At 40.6% G+C, this 19,120-nt stretch overlaps 1 pseudogene; it reads right to left on the bottom strand.

Moving 5' to 3' along the window:
* Nucleotides 1-7,605: 7,605 nt before the first annotated feature.
* Nucleotides 7,606-10,546, bottom strand: LOC118677254 (annotated as a pseudogene).
* Nucleotides 10,547-19,120: the final 8,574 nt, after the last annotated feature.

The following is a 19,120-nucleotide window of genomic DNA, read 5'->3' on the forward strand; positions in this document are numbered from 1 at the left end:
TCATAGAAATACTTGTATAGCCTCAGAAATAACCAGAAAGTTCGGTATTTTTATTCCTGCTGAAACTTTATTTAAAATGTCATTGTGAATAATGTGAAAGAGTTTGTATCTGCTCCCATGAGCCCAGAGCCCTTGAAATAAAAATATTATTTCTCTGGCTGTGGAGACAGAAGCAGATTTCTCCTTTGTTGTTGTTGGTTTTCCCCGCTTCCATCTAAAATTAATATTGGCTTAGCTGGTGGAGCGCTGAGGCTTTGTCGCCCAAGGCAACTGCGGCATCTCATGCAAACTTTTCCTGATGAGTATTGAGGTTTAAAAAGGCATCATTCCAGATTTAGAGAGGATTATGCTTTGCTTTAATGAATCTTAGTGAAGACCTAAATAGGAATTCAAAATTATATCAAAATTTGGGGTAGAATCCTAGTCATTTATTATGTATTTTTTCCAATTCCAAAATAGGCTAAGAGCCTTGGCTATTGTGCCCGTGTATGTTGAACGTAGAGGATATGGGAAGCTCTTTGCCTTGTCTGACATATAGATAATGCATGCTCCCTTAATGTATTAAAAAATCCCCCTTTTTCATAAAACTGGAGTTTGTAAAACTTACACCAGAGCGCTTTAAAATGTATGTACATTAGGTACATTTTACTCAGATTGACTACTGGCATTTCAATCAATACAGTTGACCCTATCTTTTTATGTTGATATATGTATATATGATGGTACTAACTAAAGTAGTATTTTCACTTTGGATTCATAAAACTGAGCATTGTGCAAAAGGCCCTGTGAAAGAAATATTCAGGTGTTTGGTTTTAAACGAACATGTAGAGCACCTGGGAACAAATGCAGTTGTGATGTACCATTCAGAAAACTGGTTTTGAAAGCACTTACCCCAGCCGAAGCCATGCGTCTAGCATTGTGCTGTGTCGTTAATTAGAAAAGCAGCACCAAGGCTAATCGCTTTCTAGAACTACTCAAGACACTCAAAAGGGTTATTATTTGGTGGCCGAGGGCCGTGTGTTTCCTTACTTTCGAAACTTAAACAGCTTGTCAAAAGCCTGTACATGATCTCAGGCATTTTTTGACAGAGCAAACTTGAATATGTTGCTAATTTACATGATCAGTTCTTAGAAACTGGTATTTTTTCCACTTTGTGAAGAGGTATATCCTTCCTGATAATAAGAGGCTGGTATAAAGATTTTAATGCATTGAAAACACATATACCCCAGACACACGTGTACAATCCCCCCTCTCCCCACAAAACTGCCTTCAGCATGTTATATCCTATGAACTCTATTAGTACAATCAATTTACAACAAAATATTAAAAGTGAAACTTACTGATGATTTTTCCAATACCTTAAATGTGCGTAATAAAAATAATGATGGTAGCAAACCCTCTGGCAGGTTTGTGAGAAGGGCCTTGTAGCCATGGGGAGACCAGAAGGAACCTCTGAAACTGTTTGTACTGACTGACATTTAGTTCCAGCCCTACAGTCCAGTGCAACCCATTAAAAGACCTACAGAAAATTTGACTTAGATTTACTTTTTAAAATAAAAAGCGTTTCTTAAAAGATTTGAAACATGGATCTGTTAACATGAATTTTAAAAGAACGATTATGAATGCATAACAAAATAGCCAAACAAAACACTGCTTTGAATTGCTGCGCAAATAACTCTGATTATAACTGTTATGACCTAGAAAAGAATCGTAAAAACATTTTTCTTTTTGGCAAGATGTGAGTTGCTGTAGAATTATACTAGTTCTTTGGTCCCACTTTCCAAATAAATAAATATATAATGCAATGTAAACTTAGAATCTTTTATTTATTCATGAGGTTGAATTTAATACTATTATGATTTCTAGATTTTATGAGTCATATGTTATGCAGTGTTTTTCACTAACTTAGTTGGGTAGCAACCACACTTCACAAATCATAGTTTCATTCTTTACTGTTTCACGTGGGGTGTACATTGTAATCTCTCTCGCTGAAAGCACATGCATTTCTGAAATGATAAAGTAATGGAAAGTGAGGCAATTGTGTTAATGTCAAATGATTAGAAGAAGCATCAGAAGTAAGGGGCGGGGGCAAGGAGGCGGGGGGTGGGAAAGAAGGGCTATTTCAAAACATGATTGTGTTTTAAGCCCATGCATATGGCCACAATTACAGTCACAACATAATTTGGCAATGATAGCAGAATTAGATTTAAACAAATTGATGTTACACTGCAGTAATTCAGAATGAGCTTGTTGCATTTATAAACCATAACAAGAAGCAGAGTGAATTAATAAACCCTTCTTGTCACTAAGAATAAAAAAGGGAATAATTGCTGAGATGGAGTTAACTTAACAGATGACTATAGTCAGCATCCTTTCAGCCCAGATATGGGAAAGTGAAGGTCACCCCCATCTCAGATGACATAGAGGGAACATTTTGTTGGTAAACAAATTAATCTTTTGAAAGGTCGCCATTTGTTTTAAGTTTTTATCCAGTTCTTGTCATCTGGAATCAGAGATGGACTGTCATTTCACTAGGCAGGGGTGCGGTGGAAGCAGACAAAGATGCTTCTGTACATATCAGCACTCCTTGACAAAACTCGCCGCCTGATTGGGATGCTATGGGCTGCTGGTTTACAGCTGTCTCCGGACAAGAACGGAGGCCCACCCCTGAATTCCAATAAGATGGGCCTGCATATTCCGCCTGCTGTAAGCTGGCCCTCTGCCCACAAGTAAAATGTATTGCAGTTCAAGCCAGCAATTATCTCTTTCACTTCCTTCTGTGCTGCTTCTGTTCCCTTTTTCCAAAAACAGATGTGAGTATTCGCTCAAGTTCGGCTTCTATTCTTTCTCACACCTGCCGGGGCAGAATTTTGACAGAGGCAGGGTTTAAGGGAGCCAGCAGACAACGATCAGATGTAATCGCGTTGAGAGCAGTTTAAAAAGAAAATGTTGATTTTTCAGGAAATGTGGAGTCAGCATTTTGGTCCCCCTCCCTTTTCCCAGGAGCATTTGGTAAATTAAATTAGTTGAACAAAAGGAAATAGCTTTAAAGACATTCAAAAATGCCATATCCTATTTATGACACAGTCATTCCTCGGACTGCGATGGCCACTTCTATCACTGAAAGAGAGCTCTCCTCCGGGTTGCTTAGAGAGATTCTTGAAGAAACAATGACTTCTGCTCTTGGCCTGCAGCCTCTGAAAGGTATTCCACACCTGCGGTAGTAGTGGTGCTGGCGGTAGTAGTGGTGCTGCCAGCAGTGGTGGTGTATTGCCTTTTCAAGTGCTGCATTTTAGAATTTTAGTTCTGCATTGGTTTGGAGTTCTGGGAAAGCTGAAGACAGTGGTATGACAGTTGCCATTGGCTGGTGTCAGGCTTTCTCACCCAAGCCCATTGCTCTGGAAGTGAAGAGAGGCAATTAGAGGCTATATACCCTTATCAGATAATGTTCACAGGAAATCTGGTTGTAGTGACTTCTCTGACTTCTCAAGAATGCTGTGTATCTTGAATTTCTGTGCTAAGATCCTGCATTCACACCCAAGCCAACCCTATGCTGAACTGCAAACATTTGTAGCTCTGGGAATAGTGATTCTGGGTCAGAATGCCTGGTGTGAATTCTTACTAGACTGGGGCCTCCCAGAAACAACCTCCCTTTCCTCATGTGTAAAATGTTCATAATCAGGCTATCTCATAGGATTGCATTGAGATTTAAATGAGATGATTCAACGGTTCTGGCACCAGTAAGTGCCATAAATATTAGTTATGACTCTTGGCAGTTTTCACATGTCATACTGTGCCATGTTTTAGACAGTCATCTAAAACTTACATTATTGTAGGGGTTGGGAGAGAGAAGGAGTATATACTGAGGTGCCTTCCAGCCTAGAAGTGAAGTGATGATTTTCTGGCCCCCCGTAGCCATGGTTGCACAGAGCATCCTCCCACTGGGCCGTCTGAGGGAGCTTACCTAATGAAACCCCGTGCTCCTGAATTCTGGTACAGCCTTGCCACTAACTAGCTGTTTCTAGAACAAGTTACCTACCTTGTTCATTCTTCTTGTCCTCATTTGTAAAATGGGTAGGCCAGACAGGAGGCAGTCTGGTGTGGCGGGAAGGATTTGGAGTCGAATAGATCAGAGCGTGGGACCTATCTGCCAGTTTCCAGGTGTGTGCCCCTAGGTAAGCAAATTCATATCTCCGGTCCTCAGTTTCCTGTTCTAAAAAGTCAGGATGATGGTGGCTACTAGGCAAGGGTGTTATGGGGGTTATAGATAATATAGTAACACTGCAGGCACATGACAGTTGCCTAATAAGGTTTCTGCCTTTCTGAAAAAGGAATTAAAATTAAAGAGCTCATACTTCCTCCTCCCTTGTTCTAAAACCTGTGTGTTGAGAAAAGGATCTGATTTGGCTCCTTTCACACTCAAGTGTAAATGAGTGATGGGCTTAACACTCTGGTTTTCAAACTGTTATAGAGAACTCCAAGGCATTTCAGGAAGGTTATAAACATTTAATTCATATTCATTTTTTGATAAATATTTTAAAGTATGCCTGACAGGTATGGCTCAGGGGATGAGTATCCTCCCATGCACCAAGAGGTTGCTGGTTCGATTCCTGGTCAGGGTAACATGCCCAGGTTTCAGGTGCGATCCCCAGTAGGGTATGTACAGGAGGCAGATTATCAATGTTTCTCATCAATGTTTCTCATCAATGTTTCTCTCTCTCTCTTCCTCTCTCTCTAAAATCAATAAAAACATATTTTAAATAAAGTGTAATAAAGAACAATACATACATACTTAAGTTAGATACCATCTTAATTGGTGCTCTCAAGTTCACTCTGTGAGCACATGGACACGCATGTGCATGGGTGCATTTGCGTTCATGCACATGTACATTTGAACTTTTGTAAAGGTACTTTTATGAGATAGGATGCATCTCTGTACTAGTCATATTTTGAAAATCAGTTATCTTCTCATATCCTATATAATAAAAGGATAATATGCAAACTGACCCTAACAGCAGAATGACTGGAAATGACTGGTCACTATGACACACACTGACCACCAGGGGGAAGACACTCAATGCAGGAGCTGCGCCCTGGTGGTCAGTGAGCTCCCACAGGGGGAGCTCTGCTCAGCCACAAGCCAGGCTGCCAGCTGCCAGCACAGTGGTGGTGGCAGGAGCCTCTCCTGCCTCCTCAGCAGCACTAAGAATGTCCAACTGCAGCTTAAGCCTGCTCCCCGCTGGCAAGTGGACATCCCCTGAGGGCTCCTGGGCTGCCAGAGGGATGTCTGACTGCCAGCTCAGGGGAGCGGGCCTAAGCCAGCAGGTGGACATCCCCCAAGGGGTCCCAGACTGCGAGAGGGCATAGGCCAGGCTGAGGAACCCTCCCAAGTGCACAAATTTTTGTGCACTGGGCCTCTAGTAAACTATAATAATCATTCAAATGATTAAGTGAAGATTAAATGAGCTAATACATGTCAAGGTCTTAAAGCAGTGCCTAGCCCCTAGTAAGCATTCAATGAATGTGCTGGTATTCATTAAATGACAGGCAAGTTCTCTGGTGCACACATTTGGGACAACATATCAGTCAGTTGTACAGTTACAATACTGCATGTTGCATCGTGATAATACAGCACTATAGATCATTTCATTGCTCACTTTAGGTTTGGGTTGGCTCTTACCTGGTTAGGAATGTGCTGTACAATCTTCACTTGGCATCACAAGGTTGTAATATTACTTTACGACTGCAGATAAAATACCAGTAATAACGCATCATCTTAAAATATGGACTCACCAGACAAAATAAAATAGGTTGTTTTGAAACTGCATATCTGACAGAGAAAAGTGCTGAGATATCCAAAAAGAATTTAAATGGGACATGATGGAGCATATTAAAATGTTACAAGACACATTTGAAAAGTAGTTTTGATCATTCAACTCTTCAATAATAACATTTTATTTTTTAAAATATGTTTTTATAGATTTTTAGAGAGAGAGGAAGGCAGAGGGGGAGAGAGAAACATTGATGTGAGAGAAACATTGATTGTTTCCCTCCTGTATGCTCCCCAACCAGGGATCAAACCCACAACCTGGACATGTTCCCTGACCAGGAATAGAACTGGCAACCTTTTGGTGCATGGGACGATGCCCAACAAACTGAGCCACATCACCCAGGACAATAATGGCATTTATTAAGAGTGCCAGACATGATGCTAGGTGCTTTATGTACACTATCTTATTTACCCCTACACCTATAAAATAGATGCAGTTTTTATAACCACTTGACACTTGAGGAAAGTAAGACTAAGATTTAGCTATCTGCCTAAGGTTATGAAGTAAGTAAGGGAGTCAGGATTCAAATTATTTATTAAGTCTATTTGTCAAATCTCCCAAAATTGAATACTTAACAACTAATCCTTAATTATTAAGGAACATGAGTAGTTGTTAGATATTGTTAGTGATTCTATTTTGAAAGAAAAATTCCTGCTGTTCCTTAAAACTTCTGAATTACTTTAATTGAAGAAAATCATGAGATTATAAGTACCATAACAAATTGTTAGCTATTTGAAATTACTTATCTGTTTACATGAGGATTTTCTGCACCTTGTGCAGGCAAAATAAAACACAGAAACAAATTGTCTGCTGTGATGGAAGTAAGATTACAGTTATTACCTATAACTCTTGATTTCATAATTTGCTTTCATCAAAACAGCCTCATTGGTGCCAGTGCTGATTCATATATACATATAAATATATATATAACTAACATAAAGGGTGGGGCAAAAAAGGTTTACACTTGTGAGTACGTGAAACACAGAGTTCACTCTTGCATTATGATTAATTACTGTATTATTTCCATACAAACAACTGCAAATCTACTTTTGTCCTTGTTTATATACATATTTATAAAATTATACTAAATTCTCATAAAACTTGCATTTATTTACATATCAGCATTCTACTTAAGGTTGCATTTGAAAAATAGATTCTATTGCTGAAAATAAATTTTAAAATCTTTGGCACTACCGTAGAGTATTACCTCTCCCATGGGCTTTTGCTTTTTAACAAGAGTAAATCCTCTATTTAATTAAACCCGAGGAGTTAGACTCTATTAAGGGATTTCAAGCACGAGCGGGCAGGGAGAAGAGGGACTTGGGAGATGCAGCGAGAGAGCCTTTGCCCTGCCCTGGAATCATCCCGGGTCAGGAGCCACCTGCTAACTAGGATCCCTGGTGGGATCCAGTGCCTTTGCACTCAGTGACTTGAGATTTGGACTTGAATTTTGTATTTGTTTGACTTTGTACTAAGAGGTTATGTTTCTAATCTCATAGTTCCACGTGGATGAGCCAAAAATGAGGTCGATAGAGGAGCCTGAGTCAGCTCTATGATAGATTTAAGGCACAAGGAGCCCATGGACAGAACTATATTATAATGTAATTGGTTTCCAATGTTTATTATTTTATGCATTTATAAGAACACTATTCTGCAAAGGGGCTCTTAGGCTTCACCAGACTGCCAAAGGGGTCCATGAACCCCCAAATTAGAACTCTCTCTGATAGGCCTCCCTTTCATTTACGCAAATATCCAGTGTGGGGCGAAGTATGTGTCAGAAAAGAGAAGTAACTTGAAAACGCTGTATTCCTGTGGATGACAGATCCACTGCTCTCAGTTGATGGTGCATGAAACCTGCAAAAAAAAGTGGGTGCATCTAGACTGCCACTCCAGATTTTCATAAGAATTGCATCTTCATGAGTGAAAATATAAAACTTCATGCTTTCATCTAACTACCGTTGCTTTCCTATAGCAAGCAGGAAAATGGAAAAGCCACAAATGTGATAATACTTGCAATATTATAGTAAGTGTTCTGTTTAAAATGAGGCAAAGGAGAAGTACTACTGCAAGTAGCACAATAGCATTAGCCATAAGAGAAATGGGCCTAATAGAACTGTTTTTATCATGACCCAGGTTAATTATCTACTGAGAGGTACTTGAGATGAATAAATACTATTGCTGTGTTCTCCAATATTCTAACCCATTGTACCTTAAACTGTACTTGGAATCAAGTATACATTCCTAACCTTTTAAAACCTCTTTGGTAGAATAGAAGTAAGAATCCAGAGATGAGAGTGATTCACCCTATACTTTCTTTAAAAGCATAGCCTCTGAATCAGAACGTGTAATGTAAGCCCAGGAGATGTCTAGTAGGTGGAGGGCCTTCTCATTGGGCCTACTACAAAGACCACTCACCTGCAGCCAACATCTTGTTTCTTTAATAATAACACTAACTAGACTACATTCCTATTTGGGGCCTTGGTCTTTTATCTTTTATTTTATTAATTAATTAATTAATTAATTTAGAATAAACACTTTTATTATTCCTCAGATAGAACTCCAGCTCCTTGCCCTCGAGCACATAGCTCTCTGCTCGGCCGCACTGGCCTGGTCTTGAAGCGATGCATGCAAGCAGCTTGCCCTGCTGGAACTGCTCCTCGAGAAGACTGCTGATTTTGGCATGCTTTTTCCTTTCATCGTATTTCTTCTGAATTTTCTTTGATCGTTTTTTGTTCAAAATCTCTTCCTCTTCAGGAGTCGGCTTGGCCCCCTCCTTGCGGCCCAGGGGCAGGGCGCAGTGGGACTCGTATCGCTGTCGGTCCGGTGTGCTGTCAACCAGCACGATGCAGTTCTCCACTAGGGTCTTGGTGCGGACCAGCTCGTTGTTGGATGCGTTGTAGACAACATCAATAATCCTCATTTTGCGCGCACAACACTCTGCGCCCCAGGAGAAGTTGCCCACGTCCAGCCTCAGGGCCCGGTACTTCTTGTTGCCGCGGCGCACGCGGGCTGTGTGTATGCGGCGGGGTCCAATCTTAGTGTTGGCAGCAGGGCGTCCCAGCTCATATTTTCGCTTCTTGTGGTAGGGCTTCCTCTTGCCCCCCGGTCTTGCGGCGCTTGCGCCAGTTGTCCCGAGAGATACCTACCCATGACTCGGGGCCGGCTCGAAAGAGAAAACGCAAAGAATCAGGGTCGGGTTTGTAAAACGCAGCCCCGCCCTAAACGTAGAAAGTAGCCGGCAGTTACGATGGTTTTGCGACCCTGTCCTGGGCCCCGCAGTTACCACGTGTCTGCGACCGCAGGAGACATTCCTCCTAAAAGGGGAATCTGGGCTCTGACGCCCTGGGGAGGGGTTTGGGGAGGGCGCTGGGGACCGGGGCTGGGGAGAGGATTCGGGGCCTTGGTCTTTTAAATCAACTTCAACATGTTGTTGGCCACATGATCATGTACTTATTTATCTTGTTTAACATGCAGAGTTGGGAAAGGGATAGGGGAACATCTCCCTGTCACCACTCTATGCTTCCTACCTAAAGAATTGTGTTACCCAGAGGAGGAGAGAAGCTCTGGCTGAAAGAAAGAGGATACATCAGAGGAAAGAGAGAAAGATAGGAAAAGATGTGGGAAGGAACCAGTCCGTAATGAAAAGTATTCTTGGGGGATTTCTTGGCGAGATACCCTGCTTCCCTTATCTCCCCATGTTTCCCAAGCCACTAAAGCCACTTAGAGCAAAAGATTTAATCCCCCATGCCTGGCTGAGGGTTAGGTTCAACTTTACAGTAAGTCCTCACTTAACATCATTGATAGATTCTGTGACTTTAAGGGAAACAACACATCACAAAACCAATTTTACTGTAGTCTCTTGGATATAAACCAAAGTTCTTACGTTTTAACAAAACAATGTGGGATGAAATGCCAATCAAGAATCTGCTATACATATCTCACATAAGCCTGCCTGAGGACCTAACTACTCATTTAAGAGGTTCCTAAGAAACCTCTTTTATGAGGGACAATCTTTGCAGAAGGTTATCAGAAGTTGTAAAGTGAAAGCAGGCACTTACCCAAGATAGGTAGCTGACCACCAAGAAAATGTTATCTCGACTTCCTTCCTTCCACGCACTTAAAGATGTAACTGATATCTAATATTGGATTGTTTTATGTAATGGTGATTAGGGGGAAAGAGGATTGCCTCTTTCAGCAAAGGATTTTCAAAAAACTGTAACCCTCTCATTATGGAATTATTGTTTAATCTAAAGCATTAAAATCCCAGGGGAAGTACCTGTCACCATCTTCCCACAGGGTTTATTCCTTTTACCTGTAGTTTCAAGTGAAAGGCCTATATTTTAGTAGAAGGGAAAGTAATTCCCGCACAACCTCCATTTTCTAACCTCGAACACCTGCAGGACACCTAGTGGAGCCTCCGGGGCTCCAGGCTGCGTTGTAAACTGCCCTGTATCACCTGCTCAGGAAACTGCATGTGGCGTCAAAGCCAGCACTTCCAAGTACTTCTCTGTGTTGGGTGTGGTGTCAAGTACAACATGCACAGATTATCTCGTGCACTCCTCACCATAACCCTGCAGGTTAAGTACTGTTACTACTTTCATTTTATACTCGGGGAAACTGAGGTGAAAGTGGTTAAATAATTTGCCCAAAGTCACAGAGCTATAGGTCGAAGGGTCATCATTCAAGTTCAGCCAGTCTGACTTCCAAGTTGGCATTCTTGGCCCTTATTCTGTACCACCTGCATGGAGCTTTGAGGATGGTGATTTGACCTGCATCCCAGGGATAGATCTGGGACCCAGTCAAGAACTGTCTCCTCAATGGCCAAGGAATTTGTGGAGAATTTCTCTGCCTTGGTCTGGGAAGAGAAGTAAAGGATCAAACTTCTTAGTAAGAGGCAACATTAACTCAAGGATTAGAACAAGAAGAGGAGCTGGTACTTGTGCCCCTCCAGCTTTGTTGAGGTACAGTTGACATGGAATTCTGTGTAAATTTTAGGTGTGCAACATAATGATTAGATGCACATATATATTGTGAAATTATTAGCACAATGAGGTTAATACCTCTGTCACCTCACATAATTACCTTTCGTGTGTGTGTGTGTGCGCGCGCATGCACACATAAGTGTGCGTGTGGTGAAAACATATATACTTTCTAGAGCTGGTATTTTTAAGATGGAAACTTCCCCCGAATAGATTGTAAACCCCTTGAGGGCAGGGACCATATCTCCAACATAAGGCATAGTGTCCAATCTGGTCAGGATCCAATTTAAACGTACTGTTATTGTGTGTATGTGGTTCATGACTTTGAACGACTTGTTAAGGGCCTGTGTAATTGAGTTAGGCTGTGTCAAGTTAATTTAAGTAATGAAATTTCAATGTACCTCATTTGACTACATTTGTAGAGAACTCCTCTTTTGGGCCATAAAAATGTCTTCCCAGATCTCTTTAGGTAGAATTAATTTTCCCTTCCCTAGATTGTCATTGTATGCATTTAAAGCTTCTACATGCCAAGCCTTGAATTTACTGAGCAACGTTAAAGAACAGTTGAATAGCCCTGGCCGGATGGCTCACTTGGTTACAGCATGATCAAATATGCCAAGGTTGCAGGTTCAATCCCGTACAAGAAGCAACCAATGAATGCATAAATCAGTGGAACAATAAATTAGTGTTTCTCTGTCTCTCTCAAAATCAATTTTAAAAAGGAATGGTTGAATAAATACATATGTGTAGCATAATCCTGAAAAGGAAAAATAATTCTAATAAGAAGGCCAGTTCTTTACAAATTAATCTTTATATCTAATGTAATTACAATCAAAATTCTTATGGGTTTTGTTTGATTTGTGTGGAATATTAATTCTTTTCAACTTGCCAGTGCTCATCATCTTGAAAAACAAATGGGCAAAGGCTTCATTCCCCTCCCCTGCCTGAAGATTAATAAAGGTGAACTTTTCATACTACTTACTAAAACATGTGATATAATTACAGTAATTATAATAGCGTCTAATGGGTAGAAAAATAAATAGGTCAATGGAAAAAAAGTGAGATATTGATTTTTGAATAAAAGACAACTTTTAAGAATGTCATAAAGGTGACACTATAAGTCAGTAGTTAAGGGAGGACTTTTTAGATAAATGGTGCTGAGTCATTTGGCTAATGATTTGGAAAAAAGGATTAACTTAAATCTTACATCCTATATCAAAGAAAATTCCAGAAGGATTAAATTAAAGTAAAATGTTTTTTAAAAGAAAAGAAATAAGCAAACCACAAAAACAGAACTATTTTTCAAGTTAGTCAAAGGAAGGTTTTTTTCAAACGCTATAACCTCATACAATATTAACAGTCCTCATTACAAGAGAAGTCTATGTTTATATTGGGCTCCAAGCCTGGATCTGTCACCAACTTCTATATATTTTTGGGATGATCATTTTCACTCCCCGGGCCTTATTTTGTTCATTTGTGAATTTAGAGCAGGGGTCCTCAAACTACGGTCCGCGGGCCACATGCAAATACAAATATTGTATTTGTTCCCGTTTTGTTTCTTTACTTCAAAATAAGATATGTGCAGTGTGCATAGGAATTTGTTCATAGTTTTTTTTAAAACTATAGTCCGGCCCTCCAACGGTCTGAGGGACAGTGAACTGGCCCCCTGTTTAAAAAGTTTGAGGACCCCTGATTTAGAGCATTTAATCAAATCATCTCGAAGGTCTCTTCCAGTTCTGAAAACTCACAATTCTGACTCTGATCAAAATGTATTCCTTTTGTTCCCTTCCTTTGCCATCTACAATCACCAACATCTGAAGGTAAAACAGAAAAGCAGACCAGGTGAAACTGTTTTCACCTCTGACTGTGGAAATAAAATTCACAGAGGTGTTCATGTTTTCCATTTTCCACGTCTGATTTTAACAAGGCATTTGCGGAGCACCTACGATGTGCCTGACCCTGTCCAAGTGGTGTTAATGCATTATCAGTTTTAATACTTAGGACATGTCGGATTATTACCCCGTTTACAGATAAGAAATAGGATTGTAGAGGTTAAGATGTATGATTAAGTCATATCATTAATATGTGGCTCACAAAGAATTTGCACTTATGTTTTTTCCTGACAGTCTGATTCAGCGCTTAGGAAAATTATTCCAAGAGAAATTATGCAAAAAGGACAAACTTTTACACTTATACACACACGCACGTGCACATGCAGTATTAAGATGATCTATTCCTCACAAATCAGTTTCCTTGCTAAATTAATATTGTATTTTAAAAATGGATTTAATTTGTATTGGGGGGGGGGGTTTAATTCCTTCATTGACTTAAGCAAAAATACCTGAACTAGACCTGCTCCTAGCCGCCTCTCAGGCTTGCCTAGGCATCTCTTCTGCAGACTTTACTGATACAGCACAGAAATGATGGCAAAGCCCAGTGGAGCCGTTGAAGTAAAAGTCTCAGTACTGCTCAGGAAGGGATGCCAAATTAAATAAAAAGAGCCCCAGCAGTTCTGCAGCCGCGTGCCAACCCAACTGCTGGTATGAGGTAAATGAGGACCAAACTTCATTTCACTTGTGACCCTCGCCGGTATTTAAACAAAAATGCCTGGAGACCGGCACACTGTTCTTTAATAGGGGAATAAGCAGCAATAGCAAAAATAATCATAATAAATGATAAACCCATTCACAAAGCCTTTCTTAGGCCTTAACTGAAAAGATTACCATTTAAACTCATTTCCTCTCATGTGGTCCCTAGTGAAGGTTGAGACAGTAGATTCAGTCTGAGCATGAGTTTTTAATCTACAGCCCTAAGTTACCATAAGGAAAGTCACATAAAAGGCAGAGGTAATCCAGCTGCTTTCCTTTCCGTTTCTTGTGACAATATTTGAGTGGTGGTGTGGCATGCTGCCCACCAATAGGCAAAGATCACAAAGCATTCTCTTTTCCCTTTTATGAGATGTAATAGGTATGCAGGTGAAATGCCAGTACTTTATTGTTCTCTAGTGATGATCTTTTTAGAATTTTAAAATTTATAATGGAATGTACAAATAAATGCTATCAAACATATAGAAAGATATAGCAACTAGAAATAGATTTTTACTTGTCAATCTGAATCCATCAAAAAATCCTGAGTCCCTTGTGTTTCAAGCTCTGAAGAAAAGTTTTGTCTAAAATCAAGGGATCACCTATCTTTTAACTTGGCAGAATGGTATAATATTAACACATTATAGCAATTATAATTGTTAGCTATGTATCAATCCTTTGATCATTTTCCCCCAAAATGTATTCCAAAGAATACTGGTTCCTTGGAATGTTAATAGGTATTCCCTGAAAGGAAAGTTTTGTGGTCCCATAAAATTGGGAAACATGAAGTTAAAGAGAGTCGGACTAATTTTTATACCATTAGGCCACCTGGAGTCACTAACACACTGAGGTGCATTTTGAATCTTTAGGATGTTGCCGAAGTGCTGGATTTTATTTTATTTTTAATGGGACATTTTTAGAAGATACTATATATATTTCCTTGCTTAGTCACATTTTCCTGGAATTTAATACTTTCTTGAATGGGCTTTGGGGCATTATAACAAACCATTTCTTAAATGTGATATGCAGGCCTGTAAGGTGTGCAGACGCTCACACCTCAGACTTCTATGTGTTCAAAATATTATTTTTTCTGGAATCTCCTCCATGGTCATCTCGACTCACTACATTCTTTGGGTCTGTTCACAAGCCCATGGTCACTTCTACCCTTTTTTATCACTCTAAGACCACTTCAGTTCTGAGAACTGTGACCCTGTGTGTGTGTGTGCCTTTTCTCTTCCTCCTCCCCCCTCCTCCTCCTCCTCCTCCTCCTCCTCCTCCTCCTCCTCCTCCTTTTCCTTCTTCTTCTGTCTCTCTCTCTCTCCTCCTCTCCCTCCTTTATTTCTGATATTGGTTATTTCTGTTATCTCTTTTCCTTGATTAGTCTTACTGAAGTTAATCAATTTTATTAATCTTTTCTAAGAATCACTTTTGGCTTTGTTACTATTCTTTATTATTTGTTTTCTATTCCATTGATTTATCCTCTTTACTCTTGTATTCTCTTCCTTCTACTTATTTTGAGTTTATTTTACTCTTCTTCTTTTTTTAAAGCTTTTAGAATCTTAGGTCATTGGCTTTAGACCTTTATTCTTTTCTAATATAAACATTTAGACTGGTAACTGTCTCTCTAAGCAGTGTTTCAGCTGCAATATACACATTTTGATACATTGCATTTTCATTCAATTCAAAACTCTCCTCGTGATTTATTTCTTTTACTAGTGATTTATTTAGAACTGTGTTGTTTAATTTCCAAATATTTGAGAATAGTTTTACATTCCTCATTCTTATTGAATTCTAATTTAATTTCATATGGTCAGAGAACATATTTTGTAAGATTGAGATCATTTGAAGTTGATTGAGACTTGTTTTATGGTCCAGAATATAATTTATTTTGGTGAATGTTTCATGTACACTTGAAAATAATGTATGTCCTACAGTTGTTGGCTGTAGTGTTCTATAAATATCAATTAGGTCAAGGTGGCTGATGGTGATGTGCAGATCTTCTATATCCTTGCTGATTTTAAAAATTCATCTGTTATGCAAATCACCGAGGGGGGAATGTTAAAATCTTCAACTCTGATTAAAGTTTATCTATTTCTTTCTTTAGTTTTGTTTCATGCATTTTGTGTTAATATTAAAGGCATACATGTGTATGATTTTTATGTTTTCTTGGCTAATTGACCTTTTTATCTCTCTTTCTCTTTAATAATACACCTTGTCTTAAAGTCTACTTTGTTTGATATTAATATAGCTACTCCTTTTTTTGGCTTACATGGTATATAAATCCCTTTTTTGTTGTTACTCCCATCTGTACCTTTAAAATTAAAATTCATCTCTTATGGAAAACATGTGGTTTTATCTTGCTTTTAAAATACAGTCTGATAAACCGTCCTTTTTAGAGTGTTTAATCCATTTCCACTTAATGTAATTATTGAACAGCTTTTTATTTAGAACAACCATTTTCCCCACTTATTTTCTATTTTCCATTATTCCTTTATTTTCTGCCTGACTTAGGGTTATATGATTTAAAGGAATTTTTTTAACACTCTGTTATATTAGCTTTTAAAGTATATCTCTTTGCATTATTTTTAGTGGTTGCTCTAGGGATTACAATATGCATCCCTAACTTAGAGTTTCCTTAGTGTTAATATTGCACCAGTTTATATACAGTGTAAGGAATTTGCATTGAATTCTATTTACCTCCCAATCCTTTGGCTATTGTTGTCATGTAATTTACATATATTGTAAACTAAACAATATGTTATAATTTTTTTTTTGCTATAAACAATCAATTGTCTTCGAGAGAAATTAAGAGAAGAAAAATATAGTCTTTATATTTACCAGAAGGATCTGAGTCTTTTGTATTTACAAGAAAGGGACAACTTGTGTCATTTTCCATCGGCCTAAAGAACTTCCTTGAAGCATTTCTTATAATACATGCTTGCTGGTGACATTATCTTCTTTTGTAAAAAAAAAAAAGTCCAGAGTTTATAATTACCTTCAGGAGAATAAGCCTGTTGTAAGCTACTCCACCATCCCCACAAGGGTAAGTAGGTGGTTATTAGCTTTGCCACTGTAATACCTTTATCAAAAAGGAAAATATCTGCTAATATATCTGTTTTAACTGCTCCTTCCCAATAAACCTTGTGGTTATATTTCTCTTAAAACACTTTTTTTTGCTCTATTCCTTCTTCTAATGCAGTGGTTCTCAACCTTCTGGGCCTTTAAATACAGTTCCTCATGTTGTGTCCCAACCATAAAATTGCTACTTCATAACTGTAATGTTGCTACTGTTATGAATCGTAATGTAAATATCTGATATGCAGGATGGTCTTAGGCGACCCCTGTGAAAAGGTCGTTCTACCGCCAAAGGAGTCGCGACCCACAGGTTGAGAACCGCTGTTCTAAAGATATCCTATCTAATAAAAGAGAAACATGGTAATTGGTGTACAACCGCTACCCTTTCCATTGGCTAATCAGGGCAATATGCAAATTAACTGCCAGCCAAGATGGCGGCCGGCAGCCAGGCAGCTTGAAACTAACATGAGGCTTGCTTGCTTCAGTGACGGAGGACTCCAACGTTCCCCGCCTGCCGCTGCAGGCCTCTGAGCTGCAACCCTAAGCAACTATGTAACAAATATAGAAGCTAAACAAAACCCCAGAAACCTGCTTTAGTCCGCCGGGCTTCAGCCAGCAGGATTGCAACATTGTAAGCAAAGGCCAGAAACCTACTTTCAGCAGCGGAGGCCTAAGAGCTGGAGCCAAGCCTCAAAGCTAAAGCTGGCCCAGAATAAAAAAAAAGAAAAAGGAAAAAAGGAGCGGTTGGGAGCTTCAGTCACCCCCAGCCTGAAAACAGCCCTCAGCCCCTCACCCAGACTGGCCAGGCACCCCAGTGGGGACCCCCACCCTGAAGGGTGTGTGACCAGCTGCAAACAGCCATCATCCCCTCACCCAGGCTGGCCAGGCACCCCAGTGGGGACCCCCACCCTGATCCAGGACACCCTTCAGGGCAAACCAGCCGGCACCCACCCGTGCACCAGGCCTCTACCCTATATAGTAAAAGGGTAATATGCCTCCCAGCACCGGGATCAGCATGACAGGGGGCAGCGCCCAAACCCCCTGATTGCCCTGCTGCTCTGTGTGTGACAGGGGGTGGGGCTACAACCTCCCTATCCACCCTGTTCTGTTCATGACAGGGGAAGGCGCCCCAACCCCCTGATCAGCCCTGCTCTGTGCCTGATAGGGGGGAGCTCCCCAACCCCCTGATTGCCCTGCTGCTCTGTGTGTGACAGGGTGCGGCGCCCCAACCCCCGCCCCCCCCACGGGCCCTGCTCTGTGTGTGACAGGGTGCGGCGCCCCAACCCCCGCCCCCCCCAAGGGCCCTGCTCTGTGTGTGATGGGGTAGAGCCATAACCTCCCCATTTGCCCTGCCATGAGTGTGAGAGTGGCGGAGCCCCAACCCCCTGATTGGCCCTGCTCTGTGGGTAATACAGGGTGGCGCCCCAACCCCCTAATTGGCCCTGCTCTGTGCATGACAGGGGGTGGCGCCGCAACCTCCCCATCGACCCTGCCTTGAGTGTGACAGGGGGCGGTGCCCCAACCCCCCAATCGGCCCTACCCTGAGCATGACTGAGGGTGGCATCACAACCTCTTGATCGCCCTGCTCTGTGCATGACAGAGGGCGGTGCCCCAACTCCCCAATCTGCCCTGCTCTGAGCCCGACCAGGGGCTGCACCTAGGGATTGGGCCTGCCCTCTGCCACCTGGGAGCAGGCCTAAGCCAGCAGGTCGTTATCTCCTGAGGGGGCCCAGACTGCAAGAGGGCACAGGCCGGGCTGAGGGACCCCCCCCCCCCCCGAGTGCACAAATTGTTGTGCACCGGGCCTCTAGTAATAAGATAAAATTAGATGGGTTCTGAATTTTGTAATGCCTGCAGAATACTATACAAAGACTTACAACCTATGTCGTAATCGTAGTAAGAGAAATATACAAAAGAAAGCTATAGGAGGCCAGAGGAGGAGGAGATCAGAGGTGATTTTCTAGAGAAGGTTATCTTTATCTTTACGCTAGTTGTAAAAAAGGGGACAGGAATTTAGTAGCAAAAGCTGAGAGGGACAGAGAACTTTCTGGAAAGAACATGATAAGCAATACAAAAAAAGTGAAAGCTTGGAGGCTCAAGTCTTACTGGTTACAGCTGTAAATATAATTTATAACTCAAAATTAGTACTTGAAAGTTCACGATGTGAGCATACTGCTATACACGAAAATATGGGTAACCTCACACCAATTTTAAAAGCTAAACGTCAAATACAAAAAAACATACATACTGTAATAATCCACTTATGTAAAATTCAAAAACAGGAAAATAACAGCTGGTAACAGAATTGAGAACAGTGGTTGCCTTTGGGTTATAGCGGCGCAGGAGGAGCGTGGGGGGGCCTCCAGGGGTTTGCCGTGCTCTGCTTGTTCTGGGTGTCAGTTACCCACAGCGCCCACTTTTTGGAAGTGGGTCAGCTGAGAACCTTATGATTGGTGCCTTTTTAAAATGAAAGTTAAACTTCAATAAAATATTTCTATAAAAAAATAAAACCCAATATGATGTGAAAAAAAGTTTATGATGCATGTCTCCATATATTATTAATTCCTCACAATTCCACGTGGAAGAGCAGGGATTTTGATTCGTATGTGAAACTGGATTATATAAATCTGAAATACCCTGATGCAAAATA

The sequence above is a fragment of the Myotis myotis genome, unplaced genomic scaffold (assembly GCF_014108235.1).
Source record: "Myotis myotis isolate mMyoMyo1 unplaced genomic scaffold, mMyoMyo1.p scaffold_m19_p_1, whole genome shotgun sequence".
Classification (NCBI taxonomy): domain Eukaryota; kingdom Metazoa; phylum Chordata; class Mammalia; order Chiroptera; family Vespertilionidae; genus Myotis; species Myotis myotis.